The sequence below is a fragment of the Monodon monoceros genome, unplaced genomic scaffold (genome assembly GCF_005190385.1).
Source record: "Monodon monoceros isolate NGI ecotype Baffin Bay Population unplaced genomic scaffold, NGI_Narwhal_1 Super_Scaffold_14, whole genome shotgun sequence".
Lineage (NCBI taxonomy): Eukaryota > Metazoa > Chordata > Mammalia > Artiodactyla > Monodontidae > Monodon > Monodon monoceros.
The window spans coordinates 55,606,150-55,629,221 of NW_021703770.1; positions in this window are offsets into that span (position 1 = coordinate 55,606,150).

Genomic DNA, 23,072 nt, shown 5'->3' on the forward strand with positions numbered 1-23,072 from the left:
ATCATAAATACACCACAAATCTCCCATTAAATTCCACGTGTATAAAATATGGGAGCACGGAAATATTCTCCAGTGGAACTTCCACAGAGTATGTTTACACTTAATTAATGACTTTGACAATAATTTAAAATTCAGAACTCTGAAGTTTTTCTAATTTGAGTTATGGTAGAATTCATAAATTTAAATATTTACATGATTATTTTTATTTTTTGTATGAATTTGATCAGCCTATAAGAAAATAGGTATGAATCAAAAGGCTCACATTTCTTTTTCTACAGAACAAAAAAGGAAGGATTGAAAAGTCATATTTATAATTTCTAAGCTGTGATATTATGTGGTTGTTTTTTTAATATCTAAAAATTTGTCAGGGATGTGAGACAGTAAACCCCAAACAATCCCCACACAAAAACAAAATGTGTGCTCTAGCAGTGCACAAAATACCACCGGAAGTTACACATTTCTTGGCTTGCAAACCAAACCATTATTGAATTTTTTTTAATTTAAAGAGACTCTATGCTTCATGTTTAAACTATTTTTACATACTCTCCTATTGCAAATGTATTTTTCCCTTGCAAAATTCATCAGAAGTGGAAATTGATCATTTTATTTTGTGCTGTCTCTTCAGTTTGATCTAAGTTCCATCAGGAAAGGAATTGTTTTGTCTGTTTGGTTTCCTGTCATAACTCTCTAGGGTCTTAAGAGGTACCTGGCACATTGCAAGTGACAATACATATTTGTTGGGTAAGCAAAATGAATGAATGAATAAATTACTATTACATTTACATAATAATTTTATTTGGATATATCACATAAATATGAATATATATATTTGAAAATTATGGAACAAAATCATAGTATGAATGAAAAGCGACCTATGAGGAAAGTAACAGATTCAGAAATATTTGTGGTTCTAAGTGAATGGTACTACTCAGACTGTTTTCTTAAAACTAGAGTGCACAGTTCATATAAGGAAATATAAACAAAAGACACTACATAACCATGGAGATACTATTTTAAAGAGCCTACCTGTTGCCAGTGTATATATTTCTAGTCTTTATTTGAATAAGGTGTTATGGTTTCTTTGATGGATGTCATCAACTCTGCATATGCATATATATGTGTGTGTACATATATATTTTCAGATAAACAGATACAACAGTATATGGGTAACACCTATGAGAAGAAAATATTGTGAATGAGCTACTTTTAAGAATATATATCATTTCTCTGAATTTATAGAAAAAAATACAATCTCCACACACCACCAGTAAGATTTTCCACTGTTGCTCAAACAAAATGGAATTCATTTGCACCTAGCAGTTCATGCATGAACTGAATTCTTTTCTAATTATCAGAAGCTATGATATTTTCAAGTAAATGTTAGACTAACCTGTATTAAAAGCTTCTCAGGGATTTATTACTATTAATCTAAAGTAATATTGTAGAGGATTTATATCATGAGTATATTTTGTAAAAGTAAAGATTACCTTGTCAACTGTAGTGCTTCGATTTTTCTCTGTAAAAGTTACTGTGAGTTTTAACTTTCTAATTTTGTAGACTTCAGTACAAAGGATACCACATTATATAGAATAGTATAGTACAAAGAATAAACATTCTTGATTATTCATCATGCTGCTACAAGCTTTACTGTAGCTTTATTAATACTTTCTTAATTTAATCTCAAACTGTAAAGAAAGAAAGAACAATATTGTAATGTGATCATAGGAAAATTTTCATGGCTAGTGTCAGTTTCTCTTAGGGGAAGTCCAATATATTCTGTCAAAGAATTTCCTGGTGTGATAGTTAAAAAAAAAACAATAAACCTAACACACTAAAATAAAACAGAAACAGAAAATCTTGTAATAGATTGAATGAGAATTTCTATTTCTGGGAAAATTAGACATGTTCTGTGGGGACAACAATCTGAGTTTGGCATATATTTGGTTTAAAGTATGATCTTTGTCTGAGTCAACACTTATTGGATGTCTACTCATGCAGAAGAACACTGTACTAGTTGCTGAGAATATACAGAGGGACAGAAGACCTGGTCCCTGCCCTTGGACGAGCTTACTAAATAAATGGATCATTGGTTTTACCCACAGGGCAGAGGGAAGACCAAGACTAATGAATAAAACACAATTTTTCCAAAATTCTATTAAATCTTATAGTATTTTAAGAGTCAAATATAGTATAACTGAATAAATTTGGCCTTGAAGTTAGAAGTCCTAGATTTGAAATTCTAACCTTCAGCTTATCAGCTATGTGACCTTAACAAAGTTAAAACCACCTCTCTGAATGCTTCTGTTCACTTGTAAAATGATGACATTGAGATTATATTTCTGATGTATGGAAGTTTCCAATAACATTCTTGTAGGACATGTTAGGTACTTATTTGAATAAATGCTCAATGTTTGCATGTTTAGTATATTACCAATGATTCTAGAAGTATAATAGATTAGATCAATATTCAGAAGAGAGAACTTGACAACATGAGTTTGAACAATTTTGCCTTCTGTAATATTTAGGTTGATGGTTCTGTTGTGAAGTAGGATTTGTCTCTCATACTAAACTTTGCAGTAAGGTTTTTCTATGCTAAGTAGAAGAAGTAATCAGGTAAGTTCCTAATTAAAGATCTGATGTCTAGAGAGAAAAAAACAGAAGATCAATACTTCAGCCCTGTATAACAAGCTCAAATATACAGATGCTTCCGAAAGTTCAATCTCTCAAAACTTTCCAACTCCAAAATATGATGAATATTATTAAATTTGGTACCACTATGATGATTTTCTAGGGAATGAGATGACTTTGCAACAAAACTTTAATCCATGAAGTTAACCTGGAGAAAAGGGGATCTTACTTTGTATTTAGCTTCTACATATGTAATATTTGCTTCAACTTGCATCTCATTAATTATAGTGTTTCATGGACACATTCAATTACTACTCACAGTGATATTTTAGTAGTTAAACTTAATAGAGCCTGAATTTGAAGCCTGAATTCTTCAAAATATCTGTCTATACATCTGGAAAATATTCTAACTATATATCCCAATACCCAATGAAAGAAGCAAAGTAAGTTTGAAGCCAAAGAAAGTGCTTAAATCATTCAGCCACTTATTATTAGATGAGAAATATCACACATCATATGGAGACAATAATTCTGACCTATCTCAAGAAATTGTGAGGACAAGCCTAAAGCACAGAACTGCATACTTGCAAAATATGAAGCAGCTATACTGATTACACACACACACACACACACACACACACACACACACACACAAGTACTATGTATCTGTGCAGCCTTCAATGTCCAAGTCTTCTCTTCCTGGAATCTTCTATGATTGGCCTAAAATGTAGGCTCAGACTCAGAAAATAATAGAGCAGTGCAGGGTAGCACAATTAGATTGTAAAAGTAGAACCATGTTCAGAATAGGAAGCAGATACATCCTCTGAGAAAAACAAAAAGAATGTGAACTCTTGTCAGCAGCAAATTAATCAATCTCTTTCTTCTTAAAAGGGTTATGTTAAAACTATATCTAGCATAGTTAGTAAAATACTAAATTTGAATAGATTGCAAGTTTAAAGGGAATACTTCTAGACAATTCTAAGAGAACCAGATTTTTCTTTTCTCAAATAAATAGTATTGCAAATATGATACTGCTGCCAGGCTTTGGGGACAAGTCTTTGTTTTCTTGAGCTGATAGCAGTCAATAACCCATGTGCGGTTGAAAACTCATCCAAAAAATCTTCATTTGGGGGTTGTCAGAGACTACTTTATATCCATTATTAACACATAAATAAGGGTAATATCCTCTAAACACATTAATCTGTTTAATCTTGTATCCCTCATGGCCCAATGCAAAGGTTAATGGTGGAGTTTTGTTATTAGAAAACTTGTAACATCTTGTACCTGATGAATAAGAACGTTTATTTCTAGTTTGATAATGTCTACCAATAATTGAGAATCATGACTGTGTCAGGCAGAGTGCATGCCCTCTACAAAATTGTCTGTTTTCTCATAATCTCCCTATGAAGAAGATATTATCTCCATATTACAGATGAAAATACTGAGTCTTAGAAGTAAAGTAATTGGATCAAAGGGGTGATATCTTAAAAGGGTTCAAGCTCAGGTGTATCTGACTCCATTGTCCATTATGAGATGCTGCTCTATTATTCGAGGTCTCTATTGTTTTTAAAGAAATACAAGTAATTCTTTCAATATATTAATTTGAAATATTTTTTATAAACCAAACTGAATTTTGTGTGGAGTTAACCATACATGTTGTTTACAATTATATCCAGTATAAATCCTAGAAGAAGCACCCCTGTATTACTACTGAAAAGACCGTAAGTGTTCATCTTTTGTCTTCTTTCTCTATGAGAAGTCGAGGGCTCTGCTCCTTTATCTGTAGCAGCCAAATCCACCTAAGAACATTTGAGCCTAGACCTCTAAAAGCTTCTCTAGTGTAAAACAACATTTCTCTTGAGCCCAGTCAAGCTCAGCTTTGAGCATTACTGTGTAATTTATACAACCTATTATTTTAAAGCTGATGGGGTGGGGTAGGTTGGGGGGTGGGAGTGGAGAAGGACTGTGTGATACAGTTTAGTTGAAGAGGTTTCATTTAAGAAAAAACAAATATATCTTTGGATAAATGCATCTCCATTAACAAGTGCTTTATCATACTACTCAGTGATTTTGATACCTCAAGGCCACTTATTAATTATAAGAAGGAAAATAATACACTACATTTTACCTAGTGGAACTTATGTCTTGCATGAGCAAAAATTTACTTTAACCTCAAGCACAGAATATCATATTTGAAATATTCACCGAAGGGTAAGAATTGTTTTGCACTTCACATTTTTACTGCGTATCTACTGAACCTCAACTGTCAGACTCAAACTAAGCCACATGAAGCGGAAATACAGACAATACAGTCCTTTGGTAAAGACATTGTTATAAAGCTCAGATTTCATTTAATGGAACTCCTAATTAGAAGATTATTGATGTTTGTCAGAAAATCAGTGTTCTAGTCTCAGATCCACCACTAGACTGGGGGTAGTTCACAGACTTTCTCTATTTTTATTTCTTCATAATTAAAAAAGTAGATGGAATGTCCTACAAATCTCAATACTTGATATATGTATTAATTTTTTACTAAGATAATATAAATTAAAATTCCAGTGTATAGATAAGGCTAAAATGCACTACAAATTCAAGTTGGCATCTTTCTTTCATTTTTTTAACCTTGTTGTTTTTTCTTTTTGTGACTGTATATTTCTTAAGTGCTAGTTTAGGTTCTCTTTAACTATAGGCATGACACTGTGGCACCTTTGCTTGTCTAGGTACACAATTGAATTTAAAAGCAGAGGTAAAGGGAACTCTACTCAATACTCTGTAATGATCCATATCGGAAAGGAATCTAAAAAAAGTGACTATATGTATATGTATAAGTTATTCACTTTGCTGTACACCTGAAACTAACACAGCATTCTAAATGCTATACGCCAAATAAAAATTTTTTTAAAGTAGATTTAGACTTACAGATTCATCAGGGAAAATAATAAAAGCTGGTCCATAGAAAATAGTGCTCTCTCAAAGTGTCTTCTCTTTGTCATAGAAGCTAGTTTACGTGCTCATTCAGCGTGAAGCATCCTGAAGGTCAGAGAGCAGGGGAGGGGTCCTAAATAGTGACTAATCCATTCATTCCAACAGGGGCATTTCAAAAATTCCTTTTTGTTTCTCAAAAAAAAAAAAATGTTGTTTATAGTAAAACATTAGACCAGAAAGCCTGATTAATTTGTTAGGAGGAAAATAAATCTAAGCAAAGCAGTGTATATTTATTCAAGTGCATAACTTGAATTTTCCTGAAAAGGTTCTTACACAAGCAAGCAAACCCAGCCTTGTCAGGTCATAAAGGTAGCAGAGCTCTATCTGGACTTCAAGAAAATAAAGCCCTGCCTACTTGTTTTCTCTAAAATAATGAAAGTTGATGATTTGACACCATTATTCTGGACTTTTAAAATTTGTCTCTAGTCTCTTTTGGCCAGTGGAATTACTAAACTTTCCCCAAACAGGTTGCATTCTCACTGCAACCTCAAAAGTGGCAGCTATGGCCAGCATGGTGGGACAGGTTGAGTCTCCCTTTTTTTCTTAGAGTCCTTTCCATCTCAGTATTCCAGGTTTGCTCTGAATATCTTCTCTCAAGTAAAATTCCAGCATCAGATATACTAGATTTTAAGCCAAGTATTACTTTGTTCATGTCATATGCGCAAATGCACAGATTTTCATAGCTAGATACCTCCTATAATCATTGTACTGTTGCCTTGTATTTTTTGTTGTGTTGTCATTTATTTCTATTAAAAAAAAAAAAAAAGAAGAGTGTTTTAATTTCAAGTCTTCCCAAATTCTTTTTGGATTTAACAAACAAATGCATTAATATATATTTTACAATTTGAAAATATATTTGTGAACATAATTTAACCACTTAAGAAAATTAGAGATACTTTGGAAGGTGAATACTCAGAATTTTTCTTGAAGTATCATAGAGTATTAGCTCTGTTAGCTCTGTTAAGTGTCTATTAAGTATATACAGAACTCCATTTCCACTGTCAAGGTAAAATTCATATTCCTGAGTTTCTACAATAGCATTAATATAGTGACTCACATTATTGTGGTTGTATGTGGTGTGTGCCTGTAATAATATTTATTGTTTGAAATATCTCAAGCAAGTTGAACTACTCCATCATTATGTTTCAAAACATCTCAAAATGTATCATATTCTGAGTCATTGTCCAGGACTGGTTAATCTGTTGTTAAGGCTTTTGTCTAGAATATTATATTTCTAGAATATTTTAATATACATAAGATAATTTTCTATTTATGTTTAAAGTTGATTTTTATAGTTTTTCCACTGTTTATTTCTCATCACATTTATAATTGTAGCAATATTGTCTGCTTATTGGTATAATCCACAGAGGCCAAAATGAACTCTCTGACTCCATAAACTGCTATGTAAATAGGTACTCTACATCTTTTCCAACTATCAATTACATTTTTCTTCATTGCATATTTGTATTCTTTTTCTTTTTTTAACTTTTTAATTGCAGTATAATTGCTTTACAATGGTGTGTTAGTTTCTGCTTTATAACACAGTAAATCACTTATACATATACATATATCCCCAGATCTCTTCCATCTTGCGTCTCCCTCCATCCCACCCATCTGGCTGATCACAAAGTGCCGAGCTGATTTCCTTGTGCTATGCGACTGCTTCCCACTACCTATTTTACATTTGGTAGTGTATATATATCCATATATACACTACCACTCTCTCACTTTGTCCCACCTTACTCTTCCACCTCCCCATGTCCTCAAGTCCATTTTCTAGGAGGTCTGCGTATTTATTCCTGTCTTGCCCCTAGTTTCTTCAGGACCATTTTTTTTTTTTTTTTAGATTCCATATATATATGTGTTAGCATATAGTATTTGTTTTTCTATTTCTGTCTTCCTTCACTCTGTATGACAGACTCTAGGTCCATCCACCTCACTACAAATAACTCAATTTTGTTCCTTTTTATGGCTGAGTAATATTCCATTGTATATATGTGCCACATCTTCTTTATCCATTCATCTGTTGATGGACATTTAGGTTGCTTCCATGTCCTGGCTATTGTAAATAGAGCTGCAATGAACATTGTGATACATGACTCTTTTTGAATTATGGTTTTCTCAGGGTATATGCCCAGTAGTGGGATTACTGGGGTCATATAGTAGTTCTATTTTTAGTTTTTTAAGGAACCCCCATACTGTTATCCATAGTGGCTGTATCAATTTACATTCCCACCAAGAGTGTATGAGGGTTCCCTTTGCTCCACACCCTCTCCAGGATTTATTGTTTGTAGATTTTTTGATGATGGCCATTCTGACTGGTGTGAGATGATATCGTATTATAGTTTCGATTTGAATTTCCTAAAGATTAATGATTGAGCATTCTTTCATGTGTTTGTGGCAATCTGTATATCTTCTTTGGAGAAATGTCTAATTAGGACTTCTGCCCATTTTTGGATTGTGTTGTTTGTTTCTTTGATATTGAGCTGCATGAGCTCCTTGTAAATTTTGGAGATTAATCCTTTGTCAGTTGCTTCATTTGCAAATATTTTCTCCCATTCTGAGGGTTGTATTTTGGTCTTGTTTATGCTTTCCTATGCTGTGCAAAAGCTTTGAAGTTTCATTAGGTCCCATTTGTTTATTTTTGTTTTTATTTCCACTTCTTTAGTAGGTGGGTCAAAACGGATCTTGCTGTGATTTATGTCATAGAGTGTTCTGCCTATGTTTTCCTCTAAGAGTTTGATAGTGTCTGGCCTTACATTTAGGTCTTTGATCCATTTTGAGTTTATTTTTGTGTATGGTGTTAGGGAGTGTTCTAATTTCATTCTTTTACATGTAGCTGTCCAGTTTTCCCATCACAACTTATTAAAGAGGCTGTCTTTTCTGAATTGTGTACTCTTGCCTCCTTTATCAAAGATAAGGTGACCATATGTGCATGGGTTTATCTCTGGGCTTTCTATCCTGTTCCATTGATCTATATTTCTGATTTTGTGCCAGTACCATACTGTCTTGATTACTGTAGCTTTGTAGTATAGTCTGAAGTCCAGGAGCCTGATTCCTCCAGTTCTGTTTTTCTTTCTCAAAATTGCTTTGGCTATTCGGGGTCTTTTGTGTTTCCATACAAATTGTGAAATTTTTTGTTCTAGTTCTGTGAAAAATGCCAGTGGTAGTTTGATAGGGATTGCATTGAATCTATACATTGCTTTGGGTAGTAGAGTCATTTTCACAATGTTGATTCTTCCAATGCAAGAACCTGGTATATCTCTCCATCTATTTGTATCATCTTTAATTTCTTTCATCAGTGTCTTACAATTTTCTGCATACAGGTCTTTTATCTCCTTAGGTAGGTTTATTCCTAGGTATTTTATTCTTTTTTGTTGCAATGGTAAATGGCAGTGTTTTCTTAATTTCACTTTCAGATTTTTCATCATTAGAGTATAGGAATGCCAGAGATTTCTGTGCATTAATTTTGTATCCTGCTACTTTACCAAATTCATTGATTAGCTCTAGTAGTTTTCTCGTAGCATCTTTAGGATTCTCTATGTATACTATCATGTCATCTGCAAGCAGTGGCAGCTTTACTTCTTCTTTTCTGATATGGATTCCTTTTATTTCTTTTTCTTCTCTGATTGCTGTGGCTAAAACTACCAAACAATGTTGAATAAGAGTGGTGAGAGTGAGCAACCTTGTCTTGTTCCTGATCTTGGTGGAAATGGTTTCAGTTTTTCACCATTGAGGGTGATGCTGGCTGTGGGTTTGTCATATATGGTCTTTATTATGTTGAGAAAAGTTCCCTCTATGCCTACTTTCTGGAGGGTTTCTATCATATATGGGTGTTCAATTTTGTCAAAAGCTTTCTCTGCATCTATTGAGATGATCATATGTTTTTTCTCCTTCAATCTGTTAATATGGTGTATCACATTGATTGATTTCCATATGTAGAAGAATCCTTGCATTCCTGTGAGAAACCCCACTTGATCATGGTGAATGATCCTTTTAATGTGCTATTGGATGCTGTTTGCTAGTATTTTGTTGAGGATTTTTGCATCTATGTTTATCAGTGATATTGGTCTGTAGTTTTTTTGTGACATCTTTGTCTGGTTTTGGTATCAGGGTGATGGTGACCTCGTAGAATGAGTTTGGGAATATTCCTCCCTCTGCTATATTTTGGAAGAGTTTGAGAAGGATAGGTGCTAGCTCTTCTCTAAATGTTTGATAGAATTCACCTGTGTAGCCATCTGGTCCTGGGATTTTGTTTGTTGAAAGATTTTTAATCAGAGTTTCAATTTCAGTGCTTGTGATTGGTCTGTTCATATTTTCTATTTCTTCCTGGTTCAGTCTTGGAAGGTTGTACATTTCTAAGAATTTGTCCATTTTTTCCAGGTTGTCCATTTTATTGGCATATAGTTGCTTGTAGTAGTCTCTTATGATCCTTTGAATTTCTGCAGTGTCCGTCATACTTGTATTCTTAAACTTATATAGCTTATTTAATGGTTGAAAATGTGAATGCTAGGTTTAATTTCACAGGAAGTTAAATAACTCGTATGGATATACTGGCAAATTCTTTAATCTCTACAGTCCTCAGTTTCCTTATCTGAAAGTGATAGCAATAATATTAATTTTAATCAGTTGATGTTAGGACTAAATGAAACAATGAAAGTCAAACAATCAGTACAGAGCCTAGCACATACTCAATGAAATAAATGTCAAGTATTCTCTGTAATTACCATGCTGTTTTCAATTCTCTCTTGACGTTTTGAATAATTTTACCTTAGTTCAGGCTTAGATTAAATATAGCTTCACCTAATAATTGTGGATACTTGATTATCCAAGAGTTGTTGTATTTCTTCTTTCCACACTAAGATTTGCTGTTGGACACCACAAGAATTTCTCCTTATTATATTTCACCTTTTCAAGTTTGCATGGCAGTAACAGTGGACATTTTGCTCACTCATTCTTGTAGATTCCATCCTCGATTTTGTAGAAAGAAGTCATTTCTGATGCTCTGGATGAAGGTCTTCAGTTACATATAAATTTGACCTTCACTTACATTTGAAATGTTGTTGGTGGGAATGTAACTTGATACAGCCATTATGGAGAAAAGTATGGAGGTTCTTTAAAAAACTAAAAATAGAACTACCATATGATCCAGCAATCCCACTACTGGGCATATACCCAGAGAAAACTATAACTCAAAAAACACATGCACTCCAGTGTTCATTGCAGTACTATTTACAGTAGCCAGGACATGGAAGCAACCTAAATGTCCATCAACAGATGAATGGATAAAGAAGATGTGGCACATATATACAGTGGAATATTACTCAGCCATACAGAGGAACGAAATTGGCTCATTTGTAGAGACCTGGATGGACCTAGAGACTGTCATACAGAGTGAAGTGAGTCAGAAAGAGAAAAAATATATATTGTATATTAATGCATATATGTGGAATATGAAAAAAAATTGTTATAGATGATCTTATTTACAAAGCAGAAATGCAGACACAGGCATAGAGAACAAACGTATGGATACCAAGTGGGAATGGGGGGGGTGGGATGAACTGGGAGATTGGGATTGACATATATACACTATTGATACTATGTATAAAATAGATAACTAATGAGAACCTACTGTATAGCTCAGGGAACTCTACTCAGTGCTTTTTGGTAACCTAAATGGGAATGTAATCTAAAAAAGAGGAGATATATGTATATGTACAGCTGACTCACTTTGCTGTACAGTAGACACTAACACAATATTGTAATGTTACTATACTCCAATAAAAATTTAAAAAATATATATTTTAAGAGTTACAGGGTTATGAGGCTTCCCACTTGGCTTGGGAGGGAATCAGATAGTCTTCAATTAAGAGAGTTATCGAATGAAATTAGGAAAGTTTCCAGAGTCATAAAAAAGTATATATCAGTCTCTAGAGAGAGGGGGGAAAAAAGCAAACACAGAACAAACAAACAAAAACACATTTCTTCCTGTCAGCAATAGGTATATTAGCAACTTAAAGTATGGCTTCAATTAGATGGGTAGGTTAGGCATGATGTCATAGAAACATTTTCTGTTGACTCTGATAGGAAAATCCAAACCCTTTCTAAGATCTATATTTATCATTGTTTTATTTGTTGACAATTTTTATTTAAAATATTAAATTAATTGGTTTCTGAGTGGATTCTTCTGAGCTCTCTTGAGATGTCTAGTTAGGCTTGGCTTATCCGTTGTCTTAATTCAAATCAAGAATAATCCAGATACAGAGAAGTCACCACTAGTTTGAATCTATCTTTGGTTAAGTCTTTTATGAACAGACTATGAGGAAGATGGCTCAGGCCTCAAGGAAAGTAGAGAGATTCAGTGCCAACAATGATAAATAATAGAATAATTTTAACATGAAAATTAAATTAACTTTACCAGGATCAGAAAAAGCATGGGAATGAGGGGATCCTTTATACTTCTGTGTGATAGCCCAGAGCTCTAACACTTTGGATTCATCTCTGTAGGTGAAGCCATGAGATCAACAGTAAAGAGAAGAGCCAAAAGAAGAAAAACCTGAGACAGATTTTAGAATTGCATCAAAATTAAAAGAAGAGAAAAAAAATACAAGATGTCTCTAAATAAATGTGATTTGGGTATGTACTGTAATACTTTGTCAGTCATTGTCATAAAGTTTTCATGGCTTTTATTATAAATAAGCATTAAAATGTTCCATTTTCTAGTCTTCAGAAGGAAGGTAAATCATAAAAGCCAAAGGACTGGATTCCTGGGGAAAAAAAATATTCCCAGAACTGGAGGAAGCTATGCCATTCAAGTACTTTTGCATCCATAATAACAAAATCTTTTTTTAATATAAGAAAATTATGCAACAAGGACTTACTGTATAGCACAGGAAACTATACTCAATACTGTGTAATAACCTATAATGGAAAATAATCTAAAAAAGTATATATATATATATATATATATATATGAATCACTTTGCTGTACACCTGATACTAACACAACTATATTTCAGTAAAAGTTTTTTTAAAAAAGAAAGAACAAAAAAAGAGAAAATTACAAGATCTATGAAAGATACAATTTATACTGTATAATTCTGTCAAACATTTTGTTTTCTTTTTTGTTGTCTGACTCCCCACTAGAATATAACCTCTTTGAGGGCAGGAATTTAGTTGCTTTGTTCACTGTTTATACTTAGGATCAGTGTCAGGTGCAAAGCAGGACCTAAGGGAAACAGTTGGTGAATGAACTAACTTGTACTTTCAAATTCACTTTAACCCAGTAATCCTTGCCCCTTACACTCTCAGTATCTTGTGAGTCTAATTTTCCTTACGCACACATTAGTATATGCTGTCTTCACATTTTCCACTCAATGGTCAATGATTTTACTCCTTCTTGACAGTCCTGTTCACAGTCCTCTAAACCCCTGCTATACTCATTCTGTCAGATGATTTTATTTCAAAAACTATTCTAATTTTCCTGACATGTTCTTGAATTTTCCTGACATTTGTACACATCATCCACCCATATCTTTTCTCAGATGTAAAGGACACCCCTGTAAGTGTCTATCTTTACACTTCATAAACGTCTGTTGTATCTTCTGATTCCTTGCCTTATCAGTGACCCACTTTCAATCTTATATCCTCCTTGTCCACTTTCTCCTTATCTTTTGTCTATTGTCAAGTTCAAGTCTATATTGCATGTGGACTTAGTCCTTCCTCACTCCTTTTAATCAGTTACTTTACTTTCTCTTTTCCTTTCTTTCTCCCCAACTGTCTTAGTGTGTTCAGGCTACTATAACAAAACACCAACCACTTGGTGGTTTATAAAGGGCAGAAATTTATTTCTCAGAGTTCTAGAAGTTAGGAAATCAAAGATGAAGGCACTGGCAGATTTCATGTCTAGTGAAAGCCTGCTTCTTGCTTCATATACGACTGACTTTTTTCTGTGTCCTCAGAGGATAGAAGGGGCAAGGGGGCTTTCTCAGGCCCCTTTTATAAGGGCACAAATTCTATTTATGTAGGCTCTACCCCCATGACATAATCACCCAAATCCCCCATTTATTAATACCATCACTTCGGGGGTTAGTATTTCAACATACGAATTTGCGGGGACACATACATACAGATCATAGTGTCACCAAATATTTAAAGCAATAATGTGGGTACCTCTTGCTTACTACACACTTACTTATTTTTCTTGCAAACTAGCATCTCCTTCGACCCCCATCTATGCCAATAAAGCTTCCATTTTCCAAACCCATTTCTCTCAGCCTTGAATAGTTTGTCTGACCACCCATAACCCAGGGGTTAAAGATTGGTACAACACTTTGATAAAAATTAAGTTTTCCTTTGATATTTTCAATATATGTAGAAGTCAGTCCAGCTATTCGGCATGTTTCATTAGGTGATGGATGATATATTGCACCAGGCACATAGCTAAGTCCATTCCTCCATCCACTACTAATTTAACCAAAATTTGTTAAAAGGTGGCAGTGCCTACAGTAGTCCAGGATGATAGTAATGAACACAGAGCTTTCCAGTGGGGAAAATGGGCCTTTACTATGACAACAAAGGGTAAAATAAGGTGAGATGCTCACTATAGTAGCATAGGCATTGGGTGCCATGGAGGCATGGAGTATGTAACATAATTCAGTCTGGAACAAGTGAGGAGGCAGCCACAGGCAGGAGGTGGCCTAACACACCAGTGTTTAAGGATTAGCCAGGTGAAATGTTAAGAGAGGTGGGTGAGAGATTCAGACATTAGTGTGATCATATGCCCTTGGCTATTCACAACTCTTCATAAACTCCCCATGACTTCTAAGAAAATTGTAAATTCCCCAAACTGGCATAGGGAGTACCCACAATGTGCTTTCCACTTGCCTTTCTGCACATCCAAATGTTCTCTACAAAATAAATCATTTACAATTTTCTAGACCAAAAATATGCTTTCTCATTGTGTTTTTGCTTCTCAGTCGTTTTGCCCATGTAAAGCACCCCGTCAAATACTCACACATTTTGAAAAGATAGTTACCAGTTAGTGCCCCTTTAATTACCCCTTCTGAGGTAGTTATTTCAATACTATGATATTTTTCCTTTCAATTTAATAGACAAATCACACATTACCTAGTTTTGTGAATGTCTGTTTTCATGAATTTTCGCCCAATTAGCTTATGAGCACTTCATGGTAAAGAACCCTACCTTAACTATTTTTTGTTTCCCTCACCACCTAAAGAAACAATGCCTTTAAAACATTAGCTTTTCAATAAATTGTGGACCAACATATAGCTTGATCGATAATTTTTCCTAAGAAATACAGTTCTGGTAATTTTGTTTTAGTTAAGAAAGTAGTTCAAAATTTTTGCCCTAGACCTCTGTGATTTTATAAAATTCTTGGTTTGCTACTTCATTATTAGTCTAACACAGCATTACCCTGAAAACAAACTGGAAATGTTAGATTCACTACAAAAGCCAAGGACTTGCAATGAATCTCAGTATAATTACCTCATATAATTTTTGCAACAGGATACAAAATGTGCCATGGTGGAAAATATTGCTTATCACCCTGGAAAGGCAAAGTGCCATATTACTCAAGATAAAAACTGCTTTCTCTTAAAGGGGCCCCAAATATTTAAAGGGAAGAAGCAAAGCACAAAATGTTTACTCAGTTTACATTTTACTAGGTACATTAAGGAATAGATTCTTATTGTAATAGCTAAGAAAAATTATATTAAAAGTTTTGGAGAGGGAGGTAATATATTTTCAGTCCTAGCCATTAATTTTAGACAATATTTAATCTATAAAATGTAGAGAAGAAGCCTGTAGTTGTACTCAGTTTTGCTGTAGGCCTCTGCTCCTTTAGTAAAACCTAGAACTTCCAATAATACGAATGGATTTTGATACTGTACTTTAGTTTTAGATTTTATAGGGGCATCAAATTACCTCTCTTTGATTTGGCTTTCCCCTAAATGCTGAGTCTATGCCTAAGTGTCCACCAGAGGCCAGGCAGTGGGTTTCTCTTAAAATGCGACATGTCTAAAAGATGATAGCTGACTTAATAAAAATTTCAAGTTAGAAATGTCATAATAAGCATGTGTTTCCATTCATAAAGTATGTCTTGAACACACACAAACTATCTTTTGTCATCTGGTTCTGCCCCATTTTGAAATTATTCTCTGCTGTTAATTAGAAGTGACTACACTTTGATTAATCTCAAACATGTGTCACATATAAATGATGTGGAGAGCTGAATTCAATATTTTTCCACTTGGAGTATTCATAGTATTCATAGAAAGGAGACAAATATATTTTTAAACCTATTGGCAATCTGATATTATCAAACTAACAGGACGTTATCAATGTAACATATTCTAGTTTATTTGAAGTATTAAACTCACAGAAGAACCTAATTATAAGCATATTTTAGATTGCAAATGTAAAACTGAAGAGGACTTCTCTCTCATGTTGTTATGCTTCAGAAACTCTCATTCCTGGAATCTGTTTTTTCACCTTGAGAATTCACCTGATCTTGGTCCCTGTTTGTTTTTTTTTTATTTAAATCTTCTTTTGACAACAGCTTCCCAATACCTGCAAACTCACAGTAGACAAATACACATGGATTTTGCTTAGAGAAAGTAAAGGTTCAATTAACACGGGAAAAATGTCTCTTTGGCTTAATTTGAATTATCATTATTATTATAGGATATATACTAAAACACTCATTTTTCAAAGTGCTAATTAAATTTCCATAAATATACTAAGCCTTTAACCACATTATAAGAGAAAAATTATATGATAAAGTAGTTGTGATTTAAGAAACAATGATTCCAGTTAGGTTTTTCTGTTCAACTTTCTAACCAAAAATGGTTTTCTTTCTTATTACACAGGCTGCAGTAATAAGTGAAATATAATCCTAATTAATTTTTCCTACAGCTGTATATAAATCAATAGCTGCAACATCCCAAAGGAAACACACACTGCAGTCCTCCGGTTTCCTAATGAATGCAAATAGAATGACCTTTTTCTGACAACTATGAATATTGTTCCACAATTTTACCATTAAAATTGCTGCTATCAGCAATTCATACAGCAAACATGGAGACTACAATAGTTGTAAATAGCTATTCATTATGGTAAGAAAGGAATGGAAAAAAACTAAGCCTAAGTTATTCAACTTTTAAGCCTCAGCCTGATTTTTATATTTCATTTTTTTGTTTGTTTGTTTTCCACATATGATCATAGCATTTATTTATACTTCTGGCTCATTGTAGATTTTTTTAGTTTTTTAAATTATTTTAAATTTAATTTTTATTTTATATCAGAATATAGTTGATTTACAATGTTGTATTAGTTTCAGGTGTACAACAAAGTGATTCAGTGACACATATATATATGTCCTTTCTTTTTCAGATTCCTTTCCCATGTAGGTTATTACAGAATATTGAGTAGAGTTCCCTGTGTTATGCAGTAGGTCCTTGTTGATTATCTATTTTATATACAGTAATATGTATATGTTAATCATTTTGATATGGAAATTCTGTCTTACATGTAACCAGTCATCACTTAAATTCTTTCTTCTCTATTCCAGAAGAAAATAAATTAATTCAATGTTTTATATCATTTAACTGAGAGGTTCAATATTGAAATATTTTTGCAAATGAAGTAAAATCTCTCAATAAATAATATTATAAAGCTCTAATTACTATATTCAGATTATTAGGAGACTGTGATTATATTCCACCAGAAATACCTCTGTGGAAAATCCTATTGGTGTCCTTACCCTATCAAGACACAATACTATTCATGTAATGAGCATGAGATGAATTTAGAAGCTATGAAAACAGATAATGACGTAAGGATGACACCTATGGGAACCTGAGAAAAGGTAAGGAGTAATTCAATGGCATTTTTGTCCATTTTGACTGAAGAACCACTTTATTTCAAAATGCAATAAAATTGCATGTACTTATGCTAATGCATATTCAGTTTCCCATGAAACTTCATTATAGCCATGAAGATGTCTCATTAAGTAGAAGTTAAACTCAAATTTTATAAGAAAAGTAGTTAAGTGTGTTAAACCTAATTCTGCTGATCATAGATCTATATACTGGAAACTCCTGTTGTTCGCGAGAGTCAAGAATACAATTTGCCAATAGAATTCAAATACCCGTGAAAAATAAGACTCCCCAATTTGCAACAAGTTTCAAACAGGAACTCACAACAAGAGTACTCCATTTCCACAAAATTCCAAAAATATTTCTTCCATCCCCTATGCTATGATTAATTTATATACCTCTGTACAAGACTGGAGACCACTATCACATAATTATTTGATATCCCAAATATGTATTAGTTTATGTAGACTATATTTATAGAGAAATATTAATTGTCTTTGGTAAGTAGTTGTACCACTATTTTCATATAAAGCCAACTTACTATACTTTTAAGTCGAGAGCTGTTTTAAACCCCATTCAATTTCTTGAAACTGTTAAGAGAGCTTTTCTGTGAGTGTGGTTTGGCAATATCGGGCATAGATGGCATTTTTTAACTGTATTAAACTATCTCCACTTGATGACATCTGAAGATGTCTATACTCTCACACCTGTAATGCTTTCATGTTCAAAATGAATCCCTGCTACATCTCACTCAATATTGATCTTTAAGGCATTTCTCCCAATCCTTTTCCCAGTGTGGTCACTGAACAGTATCAGAGTTCAATAGGATGATCAGCTGCTCATCCACATTTTGCTAAAGCAATTTGTATTATGGATTTATTTTAGCAGTCTACAGTGGCAGTTGTTGTTTTTACTATTTAAATGCTTTGATTATCTGACCTTGCTTACTTTATCTTTCTAAGTGCTATGCATGGGCTTTAAAATTGATCAATAAGTGGGGATTCCTCTACAGGATTATGCTGAAATCAATCTCAATTCAGACTTTTTGTATTTTATGTTTATTACTAGATCCGTCTTAATTGCACTCATTTTGGTAAATAATTTTAAGACCTGTACTTGATTACAGAGGTTAAGCATCTTCCAAGACCCACACACATTATAAAAATAACCTGTACTCTTTATACATTATTTTATTCATTCTTTTAATGTGAAGCAGGAAAGAATTAATTCCTATTTTATTCAAATACCTTTGCATTATAAATAAAATATCTATTCCATTAGAAGAAAAAATATAATTACATATATATGTGAATAACTGAAAAATCTTGAAATACATTAATGTGCTATATTAATTGTGATAACTGTGGAACTTCAACAAGCACTGTCTGTATGCATATTTTGCACATAAAAGTGTTTATAAGACTTTTCACAGAAAATATTAACACTCCCTGGAAGAAAAATCAAAGGAAATTCTCAATATTTATACCTTTGAAAGTCAATGGGAAACAAGCTATAAGATTATTGAATATCAAAAAAAATAATATCCAATGTAACGAGAAAAATTTTTCAGTTTCACATTCTCACTACTAAGATGGGATGCTTTACTCATTTTTTGGATTAAAAGAGAAGTAAATTAAAACCTTAAAATGCTTTGAATACTTCTTAACTCAATCTATGAATTTTATAAATTCCATATTAATTATTAATGATTTTGAATATAGATAAGATTCCTAAAATTAACTATGTAAGACATAAACATTAAAGAATATGAATTATATTGCATAGCTATTAAAACTTGTGCTAAATTTTTGGTCTAATTTAATTATATTTCGTGCCTCTGGGTGTAGTCACATGAAGCTCCTGAATTTTATCTTTGGATCAATTTATTCTAACATTAGATTTTTCAAAGTCATAAATAAAAGAAATGCAGATGGGAGTTAAAAAAAAGGAATTGATGTCATCTTTTTTTAATTCCATTTCCAAAGCCAATCTAACGTCTAAATATCTCTGTCATCAACTCTTACATAAAATTACAGTGAAATACTTTCTACTGTAAATGTAAATGTAAATGACAGTATGTAAATGACAGTATAAAATCTGCAATTTGTTCCAGTGGCCAAAAATGCAAGCAGTAAAGAACTCGAGGTAAATAAACATATGATTATATACAGAAAATGTGCAATATTTTCACCTGTGCAAATACATGTTTTGCTTAAATAATTTAAAATACTTTCACAGGACTAGAGAAATATCAAATATATCCAATAGGTATATATTCACATTTTCAGACTTTGAAATTATTGGCCAAAATGATTTAGTATTTAACAGCTTTCATTTCAGACTAAATTATAGCCTATTATTACAATATCTTCTGCTGCTCACATTAAATAAGATGTAAACTATAAGTGAGTAAAAACAAAGCCCTCACAAGATAATTCATCTTAATAGTTACATGTATGAAGTTAGGGTAGGAAAATTAAGATTCCTAAGCACAAAGAGAATGAGGAAGATAAATAAGAAGTTTAATTACCAAATAGTTGCCATAATGATATTTCCATAAACTGTTACAACCAGTTTTGTTCCTTTCTACTGTTTGTGGTAGAATAGCACTTGAGAGAAATCATTTTCCAGAAAGTTTTGCAAATCTGTAGATCACAACCTTGGCAAGACATATCCATACTTTCATACTTTTTTCCTCAAGTGGGTAAATGTTAAGAGAGAAGAATCCAAGTTTCATGATGCAGCAGCACAAAGCTGGGAAGTGAAAATTATGTTACAGTGGAGTCTTGAAAATATGACTGTAAAAGTTAATCAATAAAATGTCTAGTCCTGTCTATTCACCGGAGGCCCCAGCTGCATAGCTTCACTCAATCGATACTACAAATTATTACGATTTCCAGGTTCCCACTGGACATTCAGAACAAATCTTTCAAGTGTAACAGGCTTATACTGAGTATAAGGTGTGTGTTCTCTTCATTTAGTTCAAAAAGAGGAGGGGAAAAATAAAATCTAAATCCTAGGTGTTTTTTAAAACTTCAGCTTTATGGAACCAGTAACTTACAGGTCACCTTTTAATGTTAAAAAATCTTCCTTTTGATTGCCAATTTTTTGGTATGCTTCTTTTTTAACTGTTTCATATTTAGTTAAGAAATGACTTAACCTAGTAATAGATTTTGGTGATATAGGAAACTCATTAATTCTGAATGATTATCCCAAAATAAATGAATGAAAAATAATTTTGAGTTAAATACTTATCAAAAAGTCACTTGGATACTTTATCACTATTAGAGAGAGAAATGTACGGGACCCTGATTGACAAATATTTCAAATTGTAGCAGATCCCTTAGAATATACATTCAAGTTATTGTTTTCATGACTTATTCCAATGCATTTTAAAATCATGTTTGAGGTGTTCCATTTTTTCTATTTTTGTAAAATAAAATCATAATTTCAGAAATGAGTTTCTCTTCATCTTAATAAAAGTTTCGGATTCTTTTTTCTAGTGAGATTCTCTGCTCTCTGCAGGAATATTCTACTGTGATTGCAAATTCTAGAAACTACTCAAGACCTTAATTTGTGCTCCATATATTTTGTTCCTGAATCTTCTAGTCAAAATCCAAAGACTTTTCCAAATAAAGGGATAACTGGTTAAGAGAACTAACTATAATGCTTGCATGCCTTATGACACCTAACATGGCCTTTCTTTCTTCTGACTGGGGAGCACTATGCTGTCTGGCACTGCCCCAAACCAGATCAATTGGTAAATTTGATCAATTCATGCCACCTGTCGATTGAGTGGGGAAAAAAATCAAAATAAATAAACAGAATTTTTTTTTTGCTAGGCCAAAAAGGCTTTGATTTTTATTTGACATTTAAACAATAGTATATTTTTTCACATATCATAGAAAATATATAGACACGTATATCTAGCATGTAGGCACATCCTGTGACAATGTACGTTGAGGCTATATTTGAAAAGAAAGATAAACCTGTTTCTCCTAAGAAACCATTACTGCTTTGATTATGATATTTATCAGTATCTTTAAAATTTAACAATATCTTCTTATGTCAATAATATTTCTGATTTATAACTTTTAAAATATTTAATTGCTAAAAACCATTTCAAATAGTTAGACTTCAAAAAAATACTGTTACAATTTTAAATACTCTCTGAGATGATATTTGTATACCTTGACAGCAGTTTCACATTAAGAGTGAAATATCATACTTAATTTCATGATCAGGTTGTGTTGTAAAATAAAATAGATAAATATAGATCAAGCATATAGAACTTAAGTTTGATTTTTATTGTAATTTAACTGAATGAATCAGTGTCTGGTGTATTTACTTATAAAATTCAAGATTGAAAGCAGATCTTTGCATGCCAGTTTTCAGATCAAAAATGACATTTTTTGTGGGTCAGAATAACGTGCCTTTATAGTAATGTTTAACTGTAGAAAAAATGTTGGCATTATTTTAATAACAATAAGAACATCAAAAACTGTCATTAGTTTTATATGTGTTCACAACCATTGTTATATATTTCATATTCTCTAAATATATCTTAAGCATGTTATTGCCCTAATATAAGTTTGCTTTTTAAAAGACCATAATATTTATAACAATAGTACATTACTGTAGCCATTCCCAAAGAAACTTTGCCCAATATGCTTTTAATCCTTGGTACCAATTTCTACCCTTTAATATTTGTTAAATGTGGCTTTTTTGTTGCCTGTGTTCTGGCATCTGACTAAAGTTACATTAATGGCAAACAGCATTTATCATAGTGTTTAATTTTATTTAGAAACACATAAAATGTCATCCTAGATTTTATAATTATTTTTAGGGTTTTGTCATATTAAATCATTGGATTAAAACAGAAATAAATTGCTCATGAATAAATTTCAAAAATTTTACTTTTACGTTTAAATATGCTTTATAAACTATAAATCAAAAAAGAATTTTAATGTTTATCATATGTAAGATTTTGAAATCCTCTTGATAGATATATCAAGATAAGCAGTAAGTAGTGTAAGTTTAGAATTTGACTTCCAAAGATTGGTTAATATCAAATGCACATTTTTAGTTTTGGCCTCAGGACTGTGTTCAAAGGTATGAGTGATGAGGGAATAAAAAACATTAGATGTGTATGCTTTATCTAACTGCAATTTCTCAATTTAACCAAAGTTCAGTGAGTAAAGTGTAATTCTTGACAAATAGAGACAGAGAGAGGGACAGAGAGAGATTCATCTGGGCTATGCTACTTTCACAATTATTTTTGAAAACAGACTAAGAAAATGAAGCAAAAGGCAGAGAAGATAGAATACTTAATTACCAGAACACTCAAAAAAAGAAACTAATGTTTATTTGAATAGTAGATGACAAAATCTGAGAATATTGCAGAGATATAATAATTACATACAGATTTAAATGATAAAAACAGAAATTAAATACTAGGTGTTTCACTAAGAACAATTTTCATGAATGTTTCAAAACAACATAGATCTTTATTACTTTTCATCATAGTTCCTTACATGCCTCAGTGGTCTGACCAAACATTTT